General features: G+C 39.7%; 1 long non-coding RNA gene across 2 annotated transcripts in view; it reads right to left on the reverse strand.

The window, feature by feature from the left end:
* Window positions 1-773: 773 nt before the first annotated feature.
* The window catches only part of LOC131810225 (uncharacterized), a 44,824-nt gene continuing 18,627 nt past the window's right edge, over window positions 774-26,970 (reverse strand). For both annotated transcript variants that reach the window (XR_009345482.1, XR_009345481.1), the window contains 3 exons: window positions 20,299-20,406; window positions 10,492-10,540; window positions 774-1,060 (listed from right to left, as the gene is read on the reverse strand). This is a non-coding gene — a long non-coding RNA (uncharacterized LOC131810225). The remainder of the gene's footprint in view (window positions 1,061-10,491; window positions 10,541-20,298; window positions 20,407-26,970) is intronic.

Below are 26,970 nucleotides of genomic sequence, written 5' to 3' on the forward strand. Positions count from 1 at the left end.
AAAGGCTCAGACTAGGCAGATGTTAGATTTCACGTATGCACTTACAAATATGTGGGTATACATTTACAGTGAAAGTGTACCCTATACAATGATCATATTAATCATTACCATATCATATATAATAATTTTGTAGATATTTAGGAACCATGCTTCCTCTATGTAATGTTATCATCTAAATGTTGAGAGAAGATCACTTTAAACTAGGGGGATATTAATGGGATGACAGGATCCAGCTCCTTTTGTCTCTTGGTTTACTTTCCAAAAAACTCCATTAATGCAGATGAAGGAAGTCTCCTTTTATTCCTGCCAAAGTCTGCATAGCGAGCTATAGCATTTCCCTTGTTTCCTGGGCTCCCCCTGCTCCTTGAGCTCCATCAGCAGTGGTTCTCAAAGAGCAGCCTCTGGACCAAAGGCATTATAATCAGCATGACCTGAGAAGTTGTCAGAAATATAAATTCTCATGCCTCATTCCAGATCCACTGAGGCAGAAACTCCAGGGGTGAGGCCCAGAAACCTGTATTTTCACAAGCTCTTCAAATTATATACAAGGTCTTCAGCTGATTCTTGTGGATACCAAAGTGAAGTACCTCTAGCCATAGTATCAAAATGTATAACAAGCCATTTGGGGAACATAAGAAACTAATACAGGTTATTAGAATCTGGTGGTAGAAATCATACACAAAGTAGATTATTACAGTGCATCCTCTTCAAATGTTATTGTGGTGTCCTCCATTGAAAACCAAAATTTTAATATTATTTTATACATAGTTTTATTTCATGTCTTGAACCCCACCATGTACAAAGTATTGGGGGTGTAGAGATGAAAAAGACCTAGTCCCTGTCCTTAGCAATTTACATTCTCCTCTAGTAATCCAGAAGAGGTGGGGAGGAGAATGTAACCAATATGTATTAAAGCCTTACTATTTGTTCTTTGAAAGTATGACATTGCTTAATAAGGCAATTCTGTCTTCTATCATTGCAGGAAAGGAGACAATCTTGGTGAGGTTTCAAAAACTTGCCCAACGTTAGAACATTTTTTTTCTTCTAACAAAATTCAAACCTACAGAAAAGTTGAAAAAAAAAACTACAATTAGAGACTTCACCTAGATTTGTTAATTGTTAACATTTCACCTCTAAATATACCATCATGTACCTTCTTAGACATGCTCTTACATTACCACACCATCGTTATCACATCCAAGAAATATATTATTGGTACAGTAATATATGTCTCATAATCTACAACTGGCTCAAAAATATCCTAGATAGTTGGGTTTTCCCCCCAATTATGTTCCCATTAAGGATTATGCATTGTTTTCGGTTATCATGCTCATTTTGTTTCAGTTTTCTTTAATCTAGAATAGTCTCCTTGCTTTCTTTTTCTTAATTTCTCATGATGTTGACTTTTTTTTTTTTTTAATTGAAGTGGAGTTGACACACAATGGTAGTTTCAGGTGTATGACATACACAGTGATTGAACATCTCCATGCATTATGCTGTGCTCACCACAACTGTAGCTACTGTCTATCACCATACTACCTTTATAATACCATTGACTACATTCCCTATGCTGTAACTTTTATCCCCATGACTTATTCATTTCATGACTCGAAGCTTTGACTTCCCAGTCCCCTTCACCCATTTTGCCCACTCCACCCACCTCTGGCAACCATCAGTTTGTTCTTTGTATTTATGAGTCTGTTTTTGCTTTTTGTTTGTTTATTCATTTGCTTTGTTTTTTAGATTCCACATATAAGTGAAATCCTATGGTATTTGTCTCTCTGTGTCCGACTTACTTCACTTAACATAATACCCTCTAAGTCCGTCCATGTTGTTGCAAATGGCAAAATACCATCCTTTTTATGGCAGAGTAATATTCGTGTGTGTGTGTGTGTGTGTCTGATTCTGTGCCACATCTTCTTTATCCATTTATCTATGATGGACATTTGGGTTGCTTCCATATCTTGGCTATTATAAATAATGCTGCAGTAAACATAAGGGTCAATGTATCTTTTTGAATCAGCATTTTCCTTTTCTTTGAGTAAATATCCAGTAGTGGAATTACCGGATCATATGGTATTTCTATTTTTAATATGTTGAGGGACCTCCATACTGTTTTTCACAATTTACATCCCCACCAACAATGCACAAGGCTTCCTTTTTCTCCACATCCTCACCATGTTGTTTCTTATATTTTTGATACCAGCCATTCTGGTGTGAGGTGATATTTCATGGTGGTTTTGATTTGCGTTTCCCTGATGATAAATGATGTTGAGCATCTTTTCATGTGCCCATTGGCCATCTGCAGAACTTCTTTGGAAATGATGACATTGACACGTTTGAAGACTTTAGATCAGTTGGTTGGGAGAATCACTGCATTTTGGATCTGGCTGATTATTTCCTTATTTTGGCAAGAATTTTATGTAGATAATGTGTATTTTATTTTATATCAAATCAAATCAGGAACCTAATATCAGTTTGGCCCAATACTAGTCATACTAATTTTGATCCTGTGGTTCAAGTGTTATCCAGTAGATATCTCCATTGCAAAAAATAATCTGCAAGATGATGTTTCAAATACTTTATTCTGTTCTTCAGAAATCTTTTATCCAATGAGATTCAGTACTCATTGAAGATCCTTATGTGAATAATTTATTATATTGTTGACTGCCAAATAGAGATTTTTCTAGTTCTATCATTCCTTCTAAATTTATCCGCTGTCATTCTTTATGAAGACACAGCTTTCTCTTTCCACCTCTCATTTCCTCTTTGGAGTATTACATGGGTTTGTTGATTCTTTTTTTTTTTTTTTTTTTTAAGATTTATTTATTTATTTATTTGACAGAGAGAGATCACAAGTAGGTAGAGAGGCAGACAAAGAGAGAGAGAGAGGGAAGCAGGCTCCCTGCTGAGCAGAGAGCCCGATATGGGACTCGATCCCAGGACCCTGAGATCATGACCTGAGCCGAAGGCAGCGGCTTAACCCACTGAGCCGCCCAGGCGGCCCTTTTAATCAATATATTATAACCCAGCGCCATCAGTTTTTTGGTGCTCAAATGTTTCCCAGACTGGGTTTCCCAGAGGGAATCCAAGGAAGTTCTTTATCTTTTGGTCATGTCATCATGATTCTTTGAGCCCTTCCCTGTTTTCTGGCACAATAACTTATTCCAGGAGCATCTTTCCATGCCCCACACCTGGAATTAACCATTTCTCCAAGAAATTCTGGATCCCTTTGGTAAGCAAGGGTCTTTAGAAATCTTCTAAACTTCTGGGAGTCATAGCTAGAATTTAAACCTAGAACATGGAATCTTGAAGCCTGGGCTCCAAATACTATATGACTATAGTTAAGAATGGTGCCCTCTGGGCACCTGGATGGCTCAGTCAGTTAAGTGGCTGTCTTTGGCTAAGGTTGTAATCCCGGAATCCTGGGATCAAGCGTCTCATTGGGCTCTTTGCTCAGCAGGGAGCCTGCCCATCTCCCTCTCCCTATGCCCACTGCTTCCCCTGCCTGTGTGCTCTCTCTTTCTCTCAATCTCTTAAATAAATAAATAAATAAATAAATAAATAAATAAATAAAATCTTTTTAAAAAGAAAAGAAGAATAGTGCCCTCTAATGAGTGAGGTACACAAAAGATGCTTTCGGAATCTAAAGGAGGATGGGGGTGAAAGGAAGCAGAGGGTTTGGCAGGGAAGGTTTGCCTTGCTAATGCACCTTCACTGTTATTTCCATGCTGATGCCAGAGCTGTTTCATTTAACCACCTACTCACAGTGGAAGCCAACTCTCCCTTAACTGGGCCCCAAGTCTATCCCAAGTTTTGGTTTTCCTATATTTCACCCTAGTCCAAAAAAAAAAAAATCTCTGAAAGAGCTTCTCTTTCCTGGGCCTTCAGGAATGTCTAAGAAGCCACTCTTCTCTCCCTCATTCCACTCCAGCTCCTCCCTTGACACGGATTCACCCCATTCTCCTAGAACTTCATTGTTCCCTCCAAGCACAGGAAGTTTGTTTTCTAAGCAATTCTCTTTCTCCAGAGTCATCTTTTGGGAGCTTCTAATTCCTTCCCTCCTGGTAATAGACCTCTCCACACTCACTGGCTTAGCACAAGGGTTAGTACAGAATTTTAGCATGCTTAAGAACCAGTTCTAGGGGCGCCTGGGTGACTCAGTCGGTTAAGCATCTGCCTTTAGCTCAGGTTATGATGTCAGATCCTGGGATCGAACCCACATCAGGGTTTCTGCTCAGCGGGAGCCTGCTTCTCCCTCTCCATCCACCTGTCATTCCCCCTACTTGTCCTCTCTCTCTCTCTCTGTGTCAAATAAATACATTAAAAATTTTTTTTAAGAAAAGGAAAAAGAAAAAAGGACCAATTCTATATTTTCACTTCCTTGCCTTAAGCATGCAGAGGTACCTCTTAAAGTGCATATATTTTAGGAGGACAGTTTTTATCACCCTGGCTAAGTTTATATTTGCATAGCGAAGGAATATAGGAGAAAATGGGCAGCTTAGAGTTGACGCCAGACCAGGTTTCCTTAAAAGGGGCAGCAAAAGCAAGCTGGCTGAGAGCTCACCTGGGCTGCATCACTGATGATACATGGCCTTGGTGGGTTTGGACACTTCTAGATGGAGCTTCTTCCCAGGCATCTTTTGTTTGTGCCACCTTGCACTTCTTTATTACCATGACTGCTGCTGCTGCTGCCATTAAGGAAATTAATAACACCATCTTGGACTCTTCAGCCATCTCCAATTTCTGGCCCTTTTGGCCCTCAGGAGAGACAGCCAGCCTGTGACATGGCAGTTGAATAGTAATTAAGTGATCTTTCAGTGGCACAAAGGAAAGAATCAAGAGGCTGTTTAAAACCATTCCCTTAGACCTATTTCAGATAGAAACCAATAAAGCATTCTTGCTTCAGATCACAAACTGGCCTGGAAAACAGATCCACAACGTAGAATCCTGGCCCTCACTGCACACCAGATCTCTCTCTGTGTCTGCTGACAAAGTCCAAGAGCCAGGGTAACCCATTACTCACTCTTAACCTGTTTTTTTTGCTGTTGCTTGACCACAAGCCAAGCAAAATGAACATTCATGTGGTGGACTTGGCAGCCGCCCCGCTCCAAACTGTGCTTTTCCACAGGCCGAGAGAGGCTTTGAAGCTGGCCTCCCCTCTGTTTTGCCCCAAGCTGGGGAATCACCCTCGGAGGAGCAGAGATCAGCCAACACTGAGTCACGCTGCCCTTCAGGTCAGGCGACATTCAGGAAGGGCCTGGCCTATTGGCCTCATGACTGAGCAGAATGACTCGGCCTATTCCTTGTGCTTCAAAATGGGTCAAACATCCTGCAAGAGCCCCTCTGCTGTGTCTCTAGGCTAAAGATCAACATTTTACACTCACACTTTAAGATAAGAGTGTTAGTCCTTTTGCCTGTATGTATGAAGTTCGGGGAGTGTCTCAGTGCAAAGGTTTAGAAATGTTTTGTGAACTCACACTCAGTTTACCAGTAATTAATTATAGGACATGCACTCACATGTGGTTAGGATTCAACACAAAGAGCACTGGAGTGAACAGATGGATAGATGAACAGATGAAGTTGGAATACCAAATAAGGGACTAGAATAAATGAATGGAAAATGAATGAATGTGCAGATATCTAAATTTTAGTCCTGGCTCTGTCCCTTCCTGGTCTCTCATTTAACAGCAGCCCCATCTAGAAAATAAGAGGTTTGGGAAAATGATTACTAAATAATGGTTTATTATTTCATTTGTGCATGCACACAGGTCAATAGACAGGAATTAAACCAGTTTGTAATTGAGAGCCATTAGTAACATTCAAACAGCCTCCAAATAAGCCAGAATCCAAAAGCATCCCCAAATTGAATTATACCACGTGATTAATAAATTGTGAATTTGAATTCTGATGCTCACAGGGTCAAGCAACTCAATCTCTGTGATATATATCACCACCTGTAAATATTCCAGATATATTTATCCCTAAACTAAAGGATCTAGAAAACAGCAAAAATGTATACTACTTACCACAGGATACTGTCCCAAGATGGACACAGATGAACTTTTCAAAACTGGCACTTATTTGAAGACTTCTAATACTGGAAGAAACAATGAGTTTGAGTCCTGCTAAAGGTCTTCCAGTTAAGAAACAATTTAGGGAGTCATTCATAAAGTGTTAGTATGCCAGTTAGCATGAATGTTTACAGTTACCTAGATTGTGGTCTTTCTTTTGCTATTATAGAAATGTCACTACTTCTGACTATCCTTTTTCCTCTATCCTCATGCTTTATTAATATAAAACACTCTAGGAGTTGACACTTCAAAGAAGTTGAAAATAAAATCATCTTCAGGGTACCAAAAAGATCACCCATCTGTAAAATGGACCTCAGCCTCTCTCACATCTCCCAACTGATATTTCCTTCTGACAAGTTGTCCTACATATAATTAAACAATGAGGGTAAAAGGGCCACCTGCCTCAAATGTACAACCTTTCTTGGTACATTGAGTTCCAACAGAAATCCAAGCAATTATTTGGAGGGTTAAGGAATGGAATTTATCATGTCTTCAGGATCAAATGTCTTCAGCACTTATTACTGTAATAAGAATATTTTAGCAAATTATCGATTGATAAATTTTACCTTCCCTGAAATATTTCACTTAATTCTTCCACTTTTTTTTTTTTTAAAGATTTTATTTATTTATTTGACAGACAGATCACAAGTAGGCAGACAGGCAGGCAGTCACAGAGAGGAGGAAGCAGGCTCCCTACTGAGCAGAGAGCCCGATGCGATGCGGGGCTCGATCCCAGGACCCTGAAGGCAGAGGCTTTAACCCACTGAGCCACCCAGGCACCCCACATTCTTCCACTTTTGACATTAAGTCATAAAAGTTCTGAAGCAGAATAAAGCAGGCATGCTGAAGGAATTTAGATATCTTCTTATGTCCACACAAGGCCAGAGTCCTTGTCAGATGTTTTAAATTTCTTCAAGATATCAAGATACAAACCTGGAAGATTTAGATACAATTTCTCCAAGCCTGGATAGGATTCTTCTCCCCCAAAGCTTAGCTAAAGAGCTGCAGTTGGATCAAAGGCGGCCATGGAGTAGAGGGAAAAAAAGAGAAATCCTTCCCCTTTGGAGACCGGAGTATTGTGGTTGGATGCAGGAAGGCAGTTGGAGAGAGATTTGGACAGTATAGAAAAGATAATCAAACATACAGTCTTGGATTCATTCTATTTTAAAATGACAAGACTGCAGGGCAGGTAAGAGAGATACATGATAAGAAAACATAGGAGGGAAGAATCCTTTTGTCACACGCACTTTAAATTCTCAAGGCAATGGCTAGCTGTATTCTCAGAAGCGAACAAGTAGGTTGCTTTGCAACATTTAATGCCCCATGCCTATGGGAGCAAACAAAGAGCCCTGTTCCGAGATGAGGCTGATGGGGAAACAGTGTGAATCTGAACAAACCATAACCTGTTAGGTTTGTGGAGAAGCAAGAAACCTCTGGAGATAATCAACTTTGAAGCAGAAAAATTTGTTTAATCCTCCAGGGATGAGCCTGCCATTGCAAAGCCCTTGATAATCACAAAGTTTATGAAATATATTGGGTATAGATCCCCATTACAGGAAACTCTATTCATTTAAAGTGTAAATTTAAAGTGTAAATGTAACCACCAGCTTATGTCAAGTGACACACCACTATGTAAATTGTGTAGATTCGTTTGTAAATGAGAGAGCATTCCCCTCCTGTAGATTGAAGGAAACAAATGTTCCTCCTAGACATTTCCAACCTTAATACATTGGGAAGCTTCAATGGTCCACATGTGGAATGAACCACTCTAGGCCAGGAGACCAGATGGACGATATGGAATAAACTCGGAAGGTGTACCTTGTAAGAATGGGTTAGCATGAGAACGGCCATCTCAAAGGCCTGGAAGCCATTTTACTGAGTTGAGGGAAGAGGGACTAGGGGAAGCTTGAAAAACAAGTTTTGAACAACAAGTTTTGAGCAACAAGTCAATCAGAAGCACCAGAATGCAGGCGGCTGTGTCACAGACCAGATGCATTGGTAAAGAGCTTATCTCACTACACCACCAGGAACTGATGCAAAAGTAAACTGTCAGAGTGGGGGCCAGATATGAATGTAGCTATGGAAAATTATTGTGTGTTAAGCGCTTTGAAAATGCTATATAAACCCTTGGCTTTGAGTGCTCAGGGTCCTTGTTGAAACCCGCTGCGCCAGGCAGATACTTGGACCCCAGCTAGCTGGAAATAAACCTCGCTGTGTAACTTGCATTATCGAGAGTGTCCTCTGTCCATTTGAGGGGTGGTCGACTCTGGACATAGCAACCTCAAGAGCTGGGGTGAGCCCAAGTAGCTGGAATGGCACAGAGGGCCCTGAGAGAGGCGAGCAGAAATACCCATGAGTTCATAGACATCAAACATCAACATCAGATGCCAAGTGGAGACCAATTGAGTCAAACTCCAGTGTACCCGAGCTCCCCTCTCTGCCATCTTCAGTTTACACAACCACCCCTGCTTGCAAATCTACCAGGAGCCATGTATTCTTGCACTAGGCACCTTCAAAGAGGATGTTGAAGTGAGAATATGACTGAGTAAGCGCTTATTCCAAACAGAAAGACTAAAAATTACCCAAAGGGCTGCTTAAATGATTAATTCAGGCTATTTTTTTTTTTCAGGCTAAATTTAAAATGATTGAGGACTAAAAGTTAATTCAGTTTTTTTTCCCTGCTGCATAGTAAATGGGATCACCAGGAAGGTCTGATCGGTTAGAGATAAAAGAAAATATATATATACTTACTTTGCAGTTATATACTTACTTTGCAACTTTACTACATTATTTATGAAATTAGAGATGCAATGACAGCTCTGATCTGAGGGGCAGCCATGAAGCCTCACCTTCCTCTGAAACCTCTTTACTAATTTGCTACTTATCCTGACCTCAAAGAATAATCCCACAAACTTCTCAGTAAGTAACAAAGGTAGATGCCTTAAACCCAGGTAACTGTTGAAAATGAACCCTGGAGGGTGGGAAATAAGCCCAGTCAGTTCATCTGAAATTAACTCAAGAAAATTGTTACCCAGCTGGTCTCTGTGAGCCATGCCCTAGAGGAACAAGATATAAGAACAATGAATCGTTGAGCACTTCCTATATACCAAACACCATCCATTAGAACTTTCTGGGACATAGGAATGCTCTATAACCACACTGGCCACTATGTGAGTCACAGCCACATGTGGCTTTGGAGCACTTGAAATGTGGCTAGCATAACTGAGGAAATACATTTTTAATTATAATAAATTTAAATAGCCACATGTAGCTAGTTGTTAGTGCTATTGTACTGGACAATGAAGGTCTATATAAATGTTAAGGTATTTGAGACTCTAACGCCTTAAGGATATTTGGGGCAAAGGAATATATTGACAACAATCTCTGGGATTTGAAAAATAAAGCATAAACTAAGATTAAATCAGAAATAGTGCCCACTTCCCAATTTACATAAAGCAGGCTCTGCCCTAAAGTACCAACACCCTTGGTTTGAGAAGCAAATATTTATGGCAATTATATATATCACATTATAGGTATCACTGAATTCTGGTTATGAACACAAATGAGCAAAAGTTCTGCTCCTGAAATTGCTCGAAAATGCTTGGGGCAATGAAATACCACAAGCAGCAAAGAGAGGTTTTTGATTCTGAATTGCAAATAGTTTCTCCCTTCTCTTACCCCATCCTACTTCCTCACTCCTATGAGTTTATTTTTTCTTATTCCTTTACCTTTATTTTTCAGAAATTCATTATAAATAAAATAAGAAAAGCTAAGCATAAAAGGTTTGTCGTATAGCTTCATGTTGATCAAATGATGAGGAGGCATTTTGAATATCACCTACTTAGCCACAATGCTCCCATATTCTAGAAACTATATTTTGCAGTCTTGTAGACTCTGCAGCTTTGCAGTTCAGGTTTGGATTTGGTAAGTAATATAGGCAGTATGAGCATGTTAGCATCATGCTTGAGAGGCTAGGATGTGAAGAGGGAACTCTTCAACAAGAAAACTGCCATATTTATTCCCTATGTATTTAAATTGAGAATCAAAAATTGAAGTAAAAAAAGGAAAAATAAGAAGAAGTGTATTTTTAGAAGTGTATTTTAGAAACAATGGTGCAGGTAGTACCCTACATGTAATATTGACCTTACAATTAAAACAGTCAAAAGAATTTTATTGATCAGCAAGAGGAATTGGGGAAACATATAAAACATACATATTACACAATAAGGACTCTGTCCATGAATTTGTAGCCCAACTGGGTGATGGCTTCAATTAGAAAGAAACACTGAAATGTGACATTTGATGTTTACTCCATCTGTCAGGTTTCTGGAAAATTTCTTTAAGTGTAGGTGGAGAAATTATTCTAAATAATAGTCAAAGGGAAAAAAAAAAAGAGCATCTGAAATCCATTTCTTACCATCTGGAGAACTTGGCCCAGCACAGTAAATGGGGATCACCAGGAAGGTCTGATCGGTTAGAGATAAAAGAAAAAAATATATACTTACTTTCCAATAGGATCATCAGCACATCCTAGAAAGAAATGTATCAGGAATCTTAGCAAAGATGGGGAATTTTCATTGTCTTAAGCAACCCAAACCCCCCAGGCTCCATCTATCTGCGAATTGCTTGTATTCTCCATTGCGGGCAGCTGCAGCTCACCCAACCTCACTTGCTCAAGACATCATTCGTTGTGTCATTCCCAATTTTCATAACATGCCCTTCATCGAGTCTCCATCAAAATCATTCAGGCAGGAGGTGGATTAAAACGGCTCACCTGGTAGAAAACGTCATAGGTTTTGAAGACTGATGTGCAGAGAAAAACAACAACACATAAACGCGTGCACACTCATTTTACAAAGGACTTTCTCACACATTTTACAAAGGAAATCTAGTAGCCACCTTTATTTATATTGCGTTATTCTCTATATTGCTCATAACGCCACCTTGTTCTTAATATGCTCCTGTGGCCCGAAAGGTCCAGCAGTCCAGAATAATAAAAGTCAAAGTTTGCTTCAGATTCTTTTCAAAAATGGAAAAGTCCAAGTACCTTCTGAACACTGGTCTATTTGGTTACTCCTTGGATACTCCATTTAAAGAGTGTAAGCAGAGGGGCGCCTGGTTGGTTCAGTCAGTTAAGCATCTGCTTTTAGCTGAGGTCATGGTCCCAGGATCATGGGATGGAGAACTGCATCTGAGTTCCCTGCTCAGCGGGGAGTCTGCTCCTCCCTCTCCTTCTGCCTGCTGGTTCCCCCTGCTTATGCTCAATCTCTCTGTCTTTGTCAAATGAATTTAAAAAAAAAAAAAGAAAAAAAAACTTCTTTAAAGAGTGTAAGCAGAGACTGGATAAAAGACAAATGGAGGAAGTAAAGGGAACCTAACAGCCACATCCATGACCTCTAATGGTGCACCAGTCTCTTCTGTTTACTTTGATCAACAGCCTATGCTGCCAGCCTCAAGACTTACATGCAACTGATGGCAGAGTTGATAGGTAAAATAAAAAAAGGTAACTTTTGGGGGAAAAAGTGAATAAAATACCTCTAGATAATTTCATTTAGAATAAAGAAATAAAACACATGGATTTAATGACAGATTTAAAAGACATTTTAAAGAAATCATGAGCAAATACTATGAAAAACACTATTCTAAAACTATTTTTTCAAGATTTTATTTTTAAGTAATCTCTACACCCAACATGGGGCTCAAACTTACAACTCTGAGATCAAGAGTTGCATGCTCTTCTGACAGTCACCCAGGTGCCCCAAAACTTTTAAAAACCTTAATAAAACTGATGATTTCCTAGAAAAATTTAAATAAAACAGACCCCAATTTATGAATCCAAAGAAGAGATCACCCACAAAAAATTCTTGATCCTTAGTCAATAAGAAATAAAGAGAAAGTATTAAAGATTTATCTTTCGGGGCGCCTGGGTGACTCAGTGGGTTAAAGCCTCTGCCTTCTGCTCAGGTCATGATCCCAGAGTCCTGGGATTGAGCCTCACATTGTGCTCTCTGCTCATTGGGGAGCCTGCTTCCTTCTCTCTCTCTCTCTGTCTGCCTCTCTGCCTACTTGTGATCTCTGTCTGTCAAATAAATAAATAAATAAATAATCTTAAAAAAAAAAAAGCGTTTATCTTTTAACAGGCTCAAGGAGCATATCAATGAATAATAATTACATTATTGGCTCTATTTATTAGGCACTTTCTATCTGCTTGAGATTGCATTAAGCGATTCACATGCCTTATCTCTTTAATCTTCGAACAACCTCATAATAGGAATTATTTTCCAAGTTCTAAAAAAGACCTTGAGGCCTAGAGAGAGCTAGTATATGTCTCATGCTGGATTCATACCTAATGTATAAAGAATTCTATAATAGATAAATTATTCTACAACATGGAAGCCTATGGAAATCGACCCAACTCACTGGATCACATACAAATGCCTGAAAAGAACGGCTTGCTCCTGGAGTCCTCAGGCAGGCTGGCCTGGAGCCTGAGTCAATGTGTGCTCAGGCTTGTTGTCTGGGTTCACATAGGCCAGTCCGGTGCCTGAGGTGATCCCAGAGCCTGGGACATCAGGGACCATCCTGATGCCTGGGTCCATGGGGGCCAACCTCACACTGAAGTAGGCCTTGAGTCTGAATTTACAAGGGTGCCTGGGTCCACAGGAATGGGCCTGGCCCTGAGTCCACAGGGGTCAGCCTGGCATCAGAGATTCACTGGGGATGCCTTGATGCCTGGGTTCATTGAATCAGATCTGGGGCCTAGGATCTGGTCTAAGGAGCTGGGCATGTAGCCTTGGTCTGTTGGGGCTTACCTGTACTGGGCCTGGAGCTCTGGACTATGAAGAGTCCAGACACTGACACTGTGGTGTGTCTGGGGCCTATGGCCATGTGGATAAGCCTGGAGCCTGGGGCTACAAGACCAGCCTTACACTGGGGCAAAACTGGAGCTTTGGGCCATAAGGTCAGCCTAGTGCTAGGGCAGGCCAGGAGATTGGGTCTATAGAGACTGTCCCAGAGCCTGTGTCCATGTGAACTAGGCAGGTGCTAGCAGTAGATACTTTCTTGCACCATACACAAAAATGGAATAGACTCAAAATGGGTGAAGGACCTCAATGTGAGACAGGAATCCATTAAAACCCTAGAAGAGAACACAGGAAGCAACCTCTTCGACCTCAGCCACAGCAACTTCTTGCTAGACACATCTTTAAAGGCAAGGGAAACAAAAGCAAAAGTGAACTATTGGGACTTCGTCAAGATAAAAAGTTTCCACACAGCAAAGGAAACAATCAAGAAAACCAAAGGTAATCTATGGAATGGGAGGAGATATGTGCAAATGACATAACAGATAAAGGGCTAGTCCCCAAGATATATAAAGAACTTAACAAACTCAACACCCAAAGAATAATCTAGTCAAGAAATGGGCAGAAGACATGAGCAGACATTTCTTCAAAGAAGACATACAAATGGCCAACAGACACATGAAAAAATGCTCAACATCACTGGGCATCAGGGAAATATAAATCAAAACCACAATGAGATACCACCTCACACCAGTCAGAATGACTAAAATTAACGAGACAAGAAACAACAAATGTTGGCAAGGATGTAGAGAAAAGGGAACCTTCTTACACTGTTGGTGGGAATGCAAGCTGGTACAGTTACTCTGGAAGACAGTATGGAGGTTCCTCAAGATGTTGAAAAATATGACCCAGCAACTGCACTACTAGATATTTACCCCAAAGACACAGATGTAGTGAAAAGAAGGGGCACATGAACCCCAATGTTCATAGCACCACTCTCCACAATAGCAAAACTGTGGAAGGAGTTGAGATGTCCTTCAACAGATGAATGGATAAAGATGTGGTCCATATGTACAATGGAATATAACTCAGCCATCAGAAAGGATGAATACCCACCATTTACACTGATGTGGTTGGAATTGGAGGGTATTATGTTAAGTGAAATAAGTTAATCAGAGAAAGACAATTATCATATGGTTTCACTCATATGTGGAATATATGAAACAGTGCAGAGGATCATAAGGGAAGGGTGGGGAAACTATGGGAAGAAATCAGAGAGGGAGACAAACCATGAGAGAGGCTTAACTCTGGGAAACAAACTGAGGGATGCTGGAGGGGAGGTGGGTGGGGAAATGGGGTCACTGGGTTAGTATTAAGGAGGGCACGTGATGTGATGAGCACTGAATGTTATACATGACTGATCAATTATTAAACAGTACTTCTGAAACCAATGATGTACTATATGTTGGCAAATTGAATTTAAATAAATACATATATACATATGTATAACATAACATACACATCGGATACATATGTGATATCATACATATATGATACATATGATATATGATACATATGATACATAACATTACATAACATACATATGTATAACATAAAATAACATAAAATAACAATTAGGTACAAAAGGATTAAACAAAAAAAAAAAAAAAAAAAAGGATTAAACAATTAGGAAATCCAAAAGGCAGTTTGTCTAATATCTGACAAGGAATGACTATCCATGTAAAAAAGCAATAAAAGAAATCATAAAAGACGGTGAATGATTTGAACATGCAAAAATTTAAAATGTCAGCATATCAAAGATTATTGCAAAATGTCATGATTCACCCAATAAACTGAAAAAAAAAATATAAGACAAATTGGCAGCTAAAGGGAAAATCCTTTTTAAAAATTAATTAATTAATTAATTAATATTAAAGTTTTTTAAAAGAAATCTAAATTCCAGTTCATTAACATACAATGTAATATTGGTTTCAGGGGTAGAATATATTGATTCCAAAATTCCATACGTCCCTGGGTGCTCATCACAAAAGTATACTCTTTAACCCCCAACACATATTTCACCCATCCACCCACCCACCTTCCTTCTAGTAACCACTAGAGTGTTCTCTATGGTTAAGGGTCTGTTCCGTGGTTTACCTCTTTCTTTCCTTTTTCCCTTTGCTCATTTGCTTTGTTACTTAAATTCCACATATAACTGAAATCATATGGTATTTGTCTTTCTCTGACTGACTGACTGACTTTGCTTAGCATAATTCTCTCTAGCTCCATCCAGGTGATTGCAAATGGCAAGATTTCATTTGTTGAGTAATGACATGGCTGAGTAATATTCCATTGTGTATATATACCACATCTTCTTTATCCACTCCTCTATTAATGGACACTTGGGCTGTTTTCATAATTTGGCTATTGTAAATAATACTGCTATACATATCGGGTACATGTATCCCTTTGAATTAGTATTTTTGTATTCTCTGGGTAAATACCTAGTTGTGCAACTGCTGGATCATAGGGTAGCTCTATTTTTAACTTTTTGAGAAACACCCATACCATTTTCCAGGGTTGATGCACCAGGCTGCATTCCCACCAGCACTGAAAGAGGGTAAGGGGAAGTATTCTTAGTATAACACATACTTCAGGGGCGCCTGGGTGGCTCAGTGGGTTAGGGCCTCTGCCTTTGTCTCAGGTCATGATCTCAGGGTCCTGGGATCAAGCCCCACATGGGGCTCTTTGCTCAGTGGGGAACCTACTTCTTCCTCTCTCTCTGCCTGCCTCTCTGCCTACTTGTGATCTCTGTCTGTCAAATAAATAAATAAATATCTTGAAAAATATTTATATATTACATACTTCATCCAAATTAAAAATCAAAACACAAAACCATTATAGAAGATGGACAAAAAGTATAAATAGACAACTTATAGAAAAGAAATTTTAAATTGTATTAAATAAATTTAAAAAGCAATCTCATAATGTAATCAAAGAAGTAAAATACTAAAACATTAGATATTGTTTTAATTTGTCAAACTATCAAAATAATACTAATCCCATAAAACTATGATGAAAGAGAAGCTTCATACACTGGGAATGGAAATCTGTATAACTTTTATTAAAAAGCCATTTGGCAATATAGTATGAAGTGTCTTAAAAATGTTTGTAGATTTTAACCCAATAATTCCAAACCTGAGTTTATCATAAACAAATAACTTGAAGTGCAGGCAGAACTTCATGTATAAGAATAATACACAGTATTATTTATGATATATATCCATATGATGTCGCTACTAAAAATTATATTCCAGGAAATATTTACTAATACCAAAAATCTTCACATCATTAAGTTCATGTTCACATTGTAATGTTCATTCTATAAATATACTGGAAAAAAACTAGAAAGAAATCATCTGAATGCTCATAGGATAAAAATCAAGGAAATCAATTTAAATTTTATAAATAATTTTTCATAAAATGAAAAAGGACTCATAATATATAGGTCTTTTAAATGGAGTATAAAATGTGTACAAATGAATGCACAGGAAGAGGGTAATCAAATTCAGTCTCTAGCTACACACAGATCACAGCAATCCAAACAGCTTGGGATTCCGAGTAGCCAAGAAAAAGGGAACCCAGTTATCTATGGTAGGAACAGGTGAGGAGTTTGAATCTAGGAAGGGAAATAGTAAAGATAGATATGGGACCACACTGCTTAAGAACTGCCTGACGCCAGAGCAAAGGGCATCTGGGCTATAGTGGCTCCTAATATACTATTTCCTGTAAGGGCAAGAATCAGGGTCTGTGTGGGGCGAAGTCTGAATGTGCAGCTGTTTGAAGAATGAGAGAACCGACACTGGATAAGACGCACACAAAAAGAAGAGGTTTAATATTGCAGGTGGTCTCTGACGGATATAGAAAGCAAGCTTTAAATAAAAGGCTTCCACTTTCTACTGAGAAAAGAGAGAATTATTGATATCAAATAGTTCAACGAGCCTTATAGAGCAGCCAAGTAAATCAGCACAGCTCAGGATCAGAATGAATCCCACCAGGTATGCCATAAAATAAACAAATAGCTTGCACTAGACTCACAGAACTGGCTCTGTGAGGCTCCAGGCTCAACGATGTCCTAGGGAATATGGAAGGTGTTGATGCAGGGGCTAAAACAACTGGCTGTTTTTTTCATCAGTAGAATAACATGTGTTTTTTAATTTTAATTAACGTATACTGTATTATTTGTTTCAGGGGTACAGATCTATGATTCATCAGTCTTTTTTTTTTTTTTTTAAGATTTTATTTATTTGACAGAGATCGCAAGTAGGCAGAGAAGCAGGCAGAGAGAGAGGAGGAAGCAAGCTTCCCGCTGAGCAGAAAGCCCAATGTAGGGCTCGATCCCAGGACCCTGAGATCTCAACCTGAGCCGAAGGCAGAGGCTTTAACCCACTGAGCCACCCAGGCACCCCTGTGATTCATCAATCTTACACAATTCACAGCACTCACCATAGCACATACCCTTCCCAATGTCCATCACCCAGTCACATCCATCCCCCCCACCCCCTCCACTCCAGCAACACTCAGTTTGTTTCCTGAGATTAAGAGTCTCTTACGGTTTGCCCTCCTCTCTGGTTTCATCTTGTTTCATTTTTCCCTCCCTTCCCCTACGATCTTCCATCTTGTTTCTCAAATTCCTCATTTCAGTGAGATCATATGATAATTGTCTTTCTAGGATTGACTTATTTCACTTAGCATAATACCTTCTAGTTCCATCCATGTCATTGTAAATGGCAAGATTTCTTTTAGATGGCTGCATAATATTCCATTGTATATATATATACCACATCTTCTTTATCCATTCATCCGGTGATGTGGCTCACCGAGGCTCTTTCCATAGTTTGGCTATTGTGGATAATATATATATTTTTTAAATATTTGGAGGTTTTCTGTTTTTCTTTTCTTTTTTTTTTTTTTAAGATTTTATTTATTTATTTGACAGAAATCACAAGTAGGGAGAGAGGCAAGCACAGAGAAAGGGGGAGGCAGGGTCCCTGCTGAGCAGAGAGCCCATGTGGGGCTCAATCCCAGAACCCTGGGATCATGACCTGAGCAGAAGGCAGAGGCTTTAACCCACTAAGCCACCCGGGCGCCCCTGTGGATAATATTTTAATGCTCCTTTAGTGCTGTTGTTGAACGCCTACCAAGCTTGAGAGCTACAGGTCCCTCGGTCCCATCATGCAACAGATAGGAAAAATCCAATTATTTTTCCTGCTGAATTACCCTGCATAAATTCTAGCAGTTTAAGTCAGAGTCCATCAGAAAGAAAGGAGTTTACCTATGTTTTGCTCAACCTTTTGAAAGATGGAAATGAAAATTTCTGTAAATAAAGAATTGCTGCTTAATGCTTTCTTTCATCTCCATTGTAGAGAGACTTAAGTAATTTTTTTCTATCCCACGGAGGTTCTTGATATACGGTAGTCTCTTTTAAAATGTATCTTTGACCCATTACACGTCAGGCTGTGGAAGAGGAGGTGGGCAGACTGTTTACTCCTGTGAACTTTGTTAAGAGGTTTGTGGTATTAGTCTTTGGGGGGGTTAATCTCTGTACCCACTACATTCAGTTGCTCCTGCCATCATATCAGATGGGGATTTACCTTTTACAGGACCACTTATATCATTCCTTCCCCATCCAACATAGGATGATTTTTAGCATTTCTTATGTACAGAAACTAATGGGCATCCTTGGTAAAATGCTAGGAAATGCCTTGCTTTGTTTTTCCAGTCTATACATGGTACTGAACCAAGACAGCAGAAATCTCACGGATGGAATACCCCAGGGGACAGTACAACCACCCTCTCCACCCAGAAATTTGTTTTTAGAAGTGAGTGACGTTAACCTTATAGATGATTGACTCAGAAATACAGAATATATGGTTACACCTAATATAACGTGTCTGGTTAAGACCTGTCTGGGCAGTGGAGAAAAATGTAATGACAGAAAGCTTCAAAGTAAAATTACCCCCTAGGACTTACTAAGAGCTCATTGTGCATAGAACCAGAGTGGAAGAGGCCTCCATAGCCACATAATCTCACTTTCTGTGTCAAAGCAGAACTGAAACTGAAATTAAATAAATGCAGGCATTCAACATTTAGTAGGGAGTTCTGCCAAAAATTGAAATGAGACCACCCAAAAACCTGCCATAAAGGGAATATTTCTTTAACTAAAAGGCTTAGGTTTCCATAACACCTAAATTTGGATTCTTAGATTTCTGAGAAATATCAGTCACTCCTCTAAAATGAACATCCATAATGAGCCAACTGTCTACCCTGTATTGATTTATCAGCACTGGACAAGAACCTGAATCATGTACCCTAATTATGACGAATGCAGTAACTGTGTTATCTACTAACCCAACATAATATCCATAATGTTTCTAGAAATGTCTACAAAGGAGGAAGTTCTACATTTTCCTTGATCGATGAAAATATATAGGTAACTGTAAACATCCCAGAAGTATTGTCTTCTAAGCTAAAATTTCTACCTTCTTCTTGTTAATTACTAATTCACAATACATAATTCTGAGTTAGGAAGTATAAAGCACTAGTCTTTACATTACTTTACAGGGATAATACTCATGGGAAAAAGAAAGTACAAGAGTGGTTTTTCCATCTTTCCGAGTCATTTTCTAGAATTTACTCATTCACTCATTCAAGTATTTTTTTAAGCCAGGCACTGTTCTAGTTAGTGCAGACAAAATAGTAAACAACACAGATGCAAATTCTGGCCATCCCAAAGATTATATTCAGCAAGGGTGTGGGGGTGGGGTGGGAGGTGATTAGGGTGGGTATGGGTTTATTCAATCGATTGCAATGTATACCTTTTCCAGAATGCATTTACTAATTAAAGTACAAGTCAAAAATACCAAATTATCATATCTAGAATTGTAACGGATATATGTGTTTGCCAGATCCTTCCAACATGGAACAAGAATTGTGGTAACAAATGGCATGAATGCTCTCAACTTAGGAGTTCTCTTAACATTATATAAAATGGGTTCTTTTAACATGGAAATTTACTTCACAGAGTCCATCCTGGAGCCCATACTGGAGCTAAAACACCAGAATTTCTAGGTCAAAAATAAGTACATTTTGGGGCACCTGGGTGACTCAGTTGGTTAAGTATCTGACTCTTGATTTCTACTGAGGTCATGATCTTAGGGTTGTGAGATTGAGTCCTGCGTTGGGCTCCAACTGGCCAGGGAACTTGCTTAAGATTCTCTCTCTCTCTCAAAAAAAGGGAAAACACAGGTACATTTTCAAGTTTTTAGCTCACAGTATAAAATGTGCCTTTAGAAAGTCTGAGTCAATTTGCCCTCCTATCCGCAGTGCAAGAATACCCATTTCAACCACAGACATGCACTCACCAGTACTGGATATTTTTCACTGGATCTTTTTCATCACGATAGGTAGAAAACAGTATCCCATGGTTCTCACAGTTTGTGTATAGCATGGACAGCTGTAGAGAGACTTAGCTGTTGGAGAATCAGACAAGTCAGTGAGCTTTCAAAATTTCAATGTGATTTTTCTGTCACTATAATCTTGGGTCTTAAAAGCTTTGTGTCTGTCTGAGAACATGGAGCCCCTTTGTTGAGTTACCTCTGGATTCAAAATATAAAGTACCTCTAAACGAGCCTGGCACTTGATGCTTGATTTCCTAAACATCCAGTCTGGCTCTATTTGCGCTCTGGCCCACTTTGGCAATTAAATTCATGGAGGCTTACTTGGTTGCAAGTGACAGAAACTAGACTCTATGTTATGCAAGGAAAGAGGAAAAGCGATTGGCTCAAATAACTGGGAAGTCAAGAGGCAGGTCTAGAATGGATTGATTCAGAAGCTCTACCAATGTCAATTCACACCTTCTCCCTCCCTCTTACCTCTACACCCCTCACCCTTTTCTCCACTTGTCTCCATCATTCTTTATTCTTCATGTTCTAGCAGCCTTCCCTGCCAGCTCCTACAGAGATTGTCCAAAAAGAACAAGGGCCTGATTTAGGTGTTTGGCTATCCCTAGACAAACACATTTGCCCAAACCAAGCCATCTGCCCACCTCTGTGGACTTTGAGGTAACTATGTGGAATTTAAGAAACAAAACAGAGGATCATAGGGGAAGGGGGGGAATAAAACAAGACAAATCAGGGAGGGAGACAAACCATAAGAGACTCTTAACCATAGGAAACAAACTGAGGGTTGTCGGCGGGGGTGGGGGGGTGAGGGTAGGAATGGGGTAACAGGGTGATGGGCATTAAGGAGGGCACATGATGTAATGAACACTCGGTGTTATATAAGACTGATGAATCACCAAACTCTCCCTCTGAACCTAATAATATACTATGTGTTACTTAATTGAATTTGAATTTAAAAACAATAATAATAGGGATGCCCGGGTGGCTCAGTTGATTAAGTGTTCGCCTCTGGCTCAGGTCATGATCCCAGGGTCCTAGAATCGAGTCCCACATCAGGCTCCCTGCTCAGTGGGGGGCCTGCTTCCACCTCTGCCTGCTACTCCCCCTGCTTGTGCTCTCTCTCTGACAAATAAATAAATAAAATCTTTAAAGAGAATAATAATAATAATAAAGGAAGGTTTGAGGTGGGGAAGAATACATTTTGATTAATAGCTGTGCTCAGATGATGTGAAATGGAGGAGGAGTTCACCAAAGGAAGCAGACAGGGAAGTTCATTAGACAGACAAACTATAGTAACAAACTTTGTCTCCACATTACGCCATGTCAGTTACATATACCACAAACCATGACACCCTGCTTCCCTGGGGCTTTGATCTTTGCTTTCTGCCTGTCACACTTGTGTTTCCCACTCTGCTTGGGCTGTCCATGGAACCCAACCATCTGTTGACCCCTTCCAGATCAACTATCCCAGCTTAATGACTGAGGCTTATGAATTCTCTCCTCTCTACCCCAGTCAACAATAGCAAATTAGAGTAAGAGATGCCACCTTGATAAAGCAACACTTTCTCGGGCTTCTGTATTCAGAATTCATTCTTCATCAAATATCTGTGGGCATTTGAGACAGCCACATGGGAGAATGCCAGATGGTGGAGGACTGGGTTTGTTTGGGGCTGTGAGGTAGCTAATTAAGCTGTGGAGTCTACATAGGGTGAAGGTAAGAAGGAAAGTGAACATAAGGGAAGGGCGATAGAGAGAAATCAATGGCAGATACACTTCCCTGAGGGTAGCTCCACTTGCCTTTTCCCCTAAGACTCACCCCAGCAGGAGCCCTGAACACTCTGCCCTAAGCTCCCCAAACAGAACCCTCCCTACAACTTGCTTTCAGTGCCATCCCTCAAGAATAATCCTTCTCAGAGTGCCTGGGTGGCTAAGTGGGTTGAGGTCTCTGCCTTCAGCTCAGGTCATGATCTCAGGGTCCTGGGATCTAGCCCCACATCGGGCTTTCAGCTTAGCAGGGAGCCTGCTTACCCTTCTCTGCCTGCCTCTCTGCCTATTTGTGATCTCTTTCCCTTTGTGTCAAATAAATAAATAAAAACTTAAAAAGAAAAGAGAGAGAGAATAATCCTTTTCTAGAACTCTAATATAACCACCTTATTGAGTAGGTCATGAAGTAGGTTTCCACCATCCTCATTACAATAAACAGATCTGACTGGTCCTTGAAAAGAACTCACCATTTAGCAGAATGTGTACTACCATTTTAGTATTTACTGTATTTCCTTGATGTCATTTCATTACTCTTGCGACTCTTTTATTCCCTATTTTTAAAAACTTTTAAAATGTTTTAATTTTAATTCCAGTTAGTTAACATATAATGTTATATTTGTTTCATGTGTACAATATATTGACTCAACAATTCCATATCTGGTGCTCATCACAGGTTCTTTCCTTAATCCCCATCACCTATATAACCCATCCACCCACCCCCACCTCCTTTCAGGTAATCATTAGTTTGTTCTCTAGTTATAAGATTCTTGGTTTCTCTCTCTTTTTTTCCCCCCTTTTGCTCTTAAATTCTTAAATTCCTTAAATATCAAATATAAATGAAGTCATATGGTATTTGTCTTTTTCTGACTGACTTATTTCACTTAGCATAATACTAAGCATAATACATAATACATCCATCCAGATAATTGCAAATGGCAAGATTTCATTCTTTTTTTATGGCTGAACTATATTCCACCATATGTATCACATCTTATTTATCCATTCATCAATCAACAGACACTTGGGCTGCTTCCATACCTTGGCTATCGTAAATAATACTGCTATAAAATAGGGGTACATGTTTCTCCTTAGAATCATCCTTTTTCCTTAAGTAGGCTCCAGGCCCAGTTCTTATACAGAACTTTCATAGAACAAATGTACTGTGGTGCCTGGGTGGTTCAGTCCATTAAGCATCTGCCTTCGGCTCAGGTCATGATCCCAGGTCCTTGGATCGAGCCCCGCATCGGGTTCCCTGCTTGACTGGAAGCCTGCTTCTCCGTCTCCCACTCCCCGTTTGTGCTCCTTCTCTCGCTGTGTCTCAGTCAAATAAATAAATAAAATCTTTAAAAAAAAAAAAAAAAAAAAGAAAGAAGCATCAGTGTGCATTAAGGCCATACTCCAAAGAATGGAAGGGAAGATTTATGCCCCTTCTCCGGTTTCTTCTTTTCTCAACAGCACCCCACTGCCACCCTCTGCCTCCGACCCCCCAACATCTGACACTTCCAGCCAGTCTCTGAAGTGCACCTTTCAGTACCTTTCAGTCAGTCAGTCAGTCACTCAACAAATGCTCTATATCTACCAAGTGCCAGGGCTGGGCTTTCAGATGTAAGATTAGCTCACGCTTATGGGAGATTCCCATTCAATTCACTTTGACCTTAAAGATCCATCTCCGAAGAGAACCAATATTATCTGTAATCTTACAAATGTAGAAACTGTGATATAGAGAGGTTAAATAACTTGTCTAAAATAACAAACTCATAGATTTGGAACTGGCATTTTTTCCAAATCTCCTGCTCTTTCTCTCTGCTTAACAGTGCAATCTCTTTAAATATGCAAATTCACTGGGGATGGGTTGTATTTGGCAGAGGCTAAGATTTTAATTCCATGCTTCTTTCTTTCCAGGTATTCTGTCCATAATTCTGACAGTGGATGTGGCAGTTTGCCAGGCTGGGGATCATGGAGAGCAGCTCTCAAATCCCCCCAGGTTTTATCTAGAAATAAAACAATCCATAGTGATTTTCTAATATTACCTGTTAAGTAACACATTGATATGAATGAGTCAAAGATTTAAGTAAAACATTGATATGTGTGAGTCAAAGAAACAATTTAAAGAAATAAATAAAAAATTAGATAAGGTCAGTAGAAAGAGCACGGCAATAGGAAGTAATGGATCTAGGCTCAATTCTTAGTTCTATCACTGATACATTGGGCAATTTATTTCCACCTCTTGAGGCCTCTGTTGCAAAAAAAAGAGACTTTTAATTAGATTCTTTCTAATACCCCTTCCAGCTCTAAAATCCTATGATCTTGATATACGCTTTATGAAATGTAATTTATCTTTCATTTCCCTTTTTTTCCTCTAAGGAGAGATTTTCAACTTGTTCTTACTTAAAGTGCCTGGGACACTGAAAAGCCCCAGAGTTTAAGGAACCATTTTCTTCCACTGGAATTCTGCCCCTGGAAAGATCCTCATCGGCAAGGCCGTTCCTTGTTTCATTGTTATAGAGGTGCTCCCACCCCAGCAGCAGCCTGCTCCCCTTAAAACAACAGCAGTAAGATCTGGAAGCAACCTCAGTGCCCACAGATAGATGACAGAGTGCAGAAGACATGGTATCTATACAATGCTCTATCACTCAGCCATAAAGAAGAATAAGATCTTGCTACTTGTGATAGCATTAATGGACCCAGAGAAAGACAACCACCATATGATCTCATTCATATGTGGAATCTAAAAAAAAAAAGAAGAAAAAAAAGAATAAACAAGCGAAAAGCAGAATCAAACCTATAAATACAGAGAACAAACTGATGGTTGCCAAAGGGGAAGGGAGTGGGGGGAGGAGCGAAATAGATAAAGGGGGTTAAGTGGTACAAACGTGCAGATAAAAAACAAATAAGTCACAAGGATGAAAAGAATAGCACAAGGAATATAATCCATGGTATTGTGATAGCATTGTATGGTGACAGACGGCAGCTACACTTACTATGGTACACACTGAGTAATGTATAAAATTGTCAAATCAGTATGTTGTACACCCGAAACTAATATAACACTGTATGTTTTTTGAAAATCAGGCAGAGTAGGGGCTCTGAGTCAGCGACACATTGCTATGCTCATAGCTGTGAGATTAATGTGTCATGGAAGAAGTGGTCCCTCCATTCTGTCCCTCCTCCTCTTCCTGGGGAGATTGTGGGGAGATTAAAGAGAACACTGATGAAGTCTGTGGGGACTCTACATGCCCAACAAGTGGGAGTTTTTCCTTTTCTGACACAGGGGCCCTAATCTTTGGGTTTAGGGTTCTTCCTTTGATGCAGTCTATCTTAATGAAAGTATAATTGAATCAAAAGTTTGTTGGTTTTTTTTTTAAGATTTTTTATTTATTTCACAGAGAGAGATCACAAGTAGGCAGAGAGGCAGGCAGAGAAAGAGGGGGAAGCAGGCTCCCTGTTGAGCAGAGAGCCCGACGTGGGGCTCAATCCCGGGACCCTGGGATCATGACCCAAAGCAAAGGCAGAGGCTTTAACCCACTAACCACCCAGGCGCCCCTCAAAAGTGTTTTTAAAGGTTTTTAACCCACTTGATTTCTTTCTTTTCTTTACTCACCATTGTTGATGTGATGCAAAACGTCTTTTAAAAGATTTGAATGAACAGAAAGAAAAGAGATATATAAAGCAAGGTCTGGAAGGTTCCTAAACCTATGAGTTTCTGTCTCTATGGATTTGGGGTGCACCACCTTCCCTGCACATGGAGGTGATCACCAACCTGAAAGCTCTCTGAACCCTGTACCTTTGGGATTTTTATGGAGGCTTCATCTTATAGGCATGACTGATTATTAATTCTATTTCTAGCTCCTTCCTCTCTCTGAAGAATGAGGGTGGTGAGGCTGAAAGTTCCAAGTTTCTAATCATGGTTTGGTCTTTCTAGTGAACAATGACCACCCAGGAGGCCACCATAAACAGTCACCTCATTAGAACAAAAGATATTCCTATCGCCCAAGAAATCCCAAGGGATTTAGGATTTCTGCAGTAGACACACCTATCACTTAGGAAATTATAACATCTTATCAGGAACTGAGGTCGAAGAGCAAATACAAGTAGGAGCCAGAGGTAGAGACAAAAAAATATATTTCTTATTACTTCGCTATGTAGTATTCATCAAGTAACTTTAAAAACTGAATTAGAAAGTAATCTTAAATTTTTTTAAGATGACAAATACAAATGCCCATTCTAAATGATTATCTCATACCTATTTCTTTTACTTCCATGTGTTTTTTAATTGAAGTATAGTTGACATACAATGTTATATTAGTTTCAGGTATACAATATAGTGATTTAAGAACTCTATACCTGGGGTGTCTGGGTGACTCAGTGGGTTAAGCCTCTGTCTTCAGCTCAGGTCATGATCCCAAGATATCTATATCTTAAATATAGATAAAGATATAGATATAAATATATTTTAAAGATTTCATTTCTTTATTTGACATACAGAGATCACAAGAAGGCAGAGAAGCACAGAGAGAGAGAGAGGAAGGGAAGCAGGCTCCCTGCAGAGCAGAGAGCCTGATGTGGGGCTCCATCCCAGGACCCTGGGATCATGACCTGAGCCAAAGGCAGAGGCTTTAACCCACTGAGCCACCCAGGCGCCCCTAGACCTTACGTTTCTTAAGTTATGAGGGCTGCATTTAGCTCACCTTAAAAAATTTATTTATTTATTTGAGAGAGAGAACACGAGCAGGGGGAAGGGCAGGGAGAGAGGGAGAAGTGGGCTCCCTGCTGAGCAGGGAGCCTGATGATACCAGGATCAATCCCAGAACCCTGGGATCATGACCTGAGCTAAAGGCAGATGCTTAACCAACTGAGCCACCCAAGTGC

This window comes from Mustela lutreola, chromosome 10 (genome assembly GCF_030435805.1).
Source record: "Mustela lutreola isolate mMusLut2 chromosome 10, mMusLut2.pri, whole genome shotgun sequence".
Classification (NCBI taxonomy): Eukaryota; Metazoa; Chordata; class Mammalia; order Carnivora; family Mustelidae; genus Mustela; species Mustela lutreola.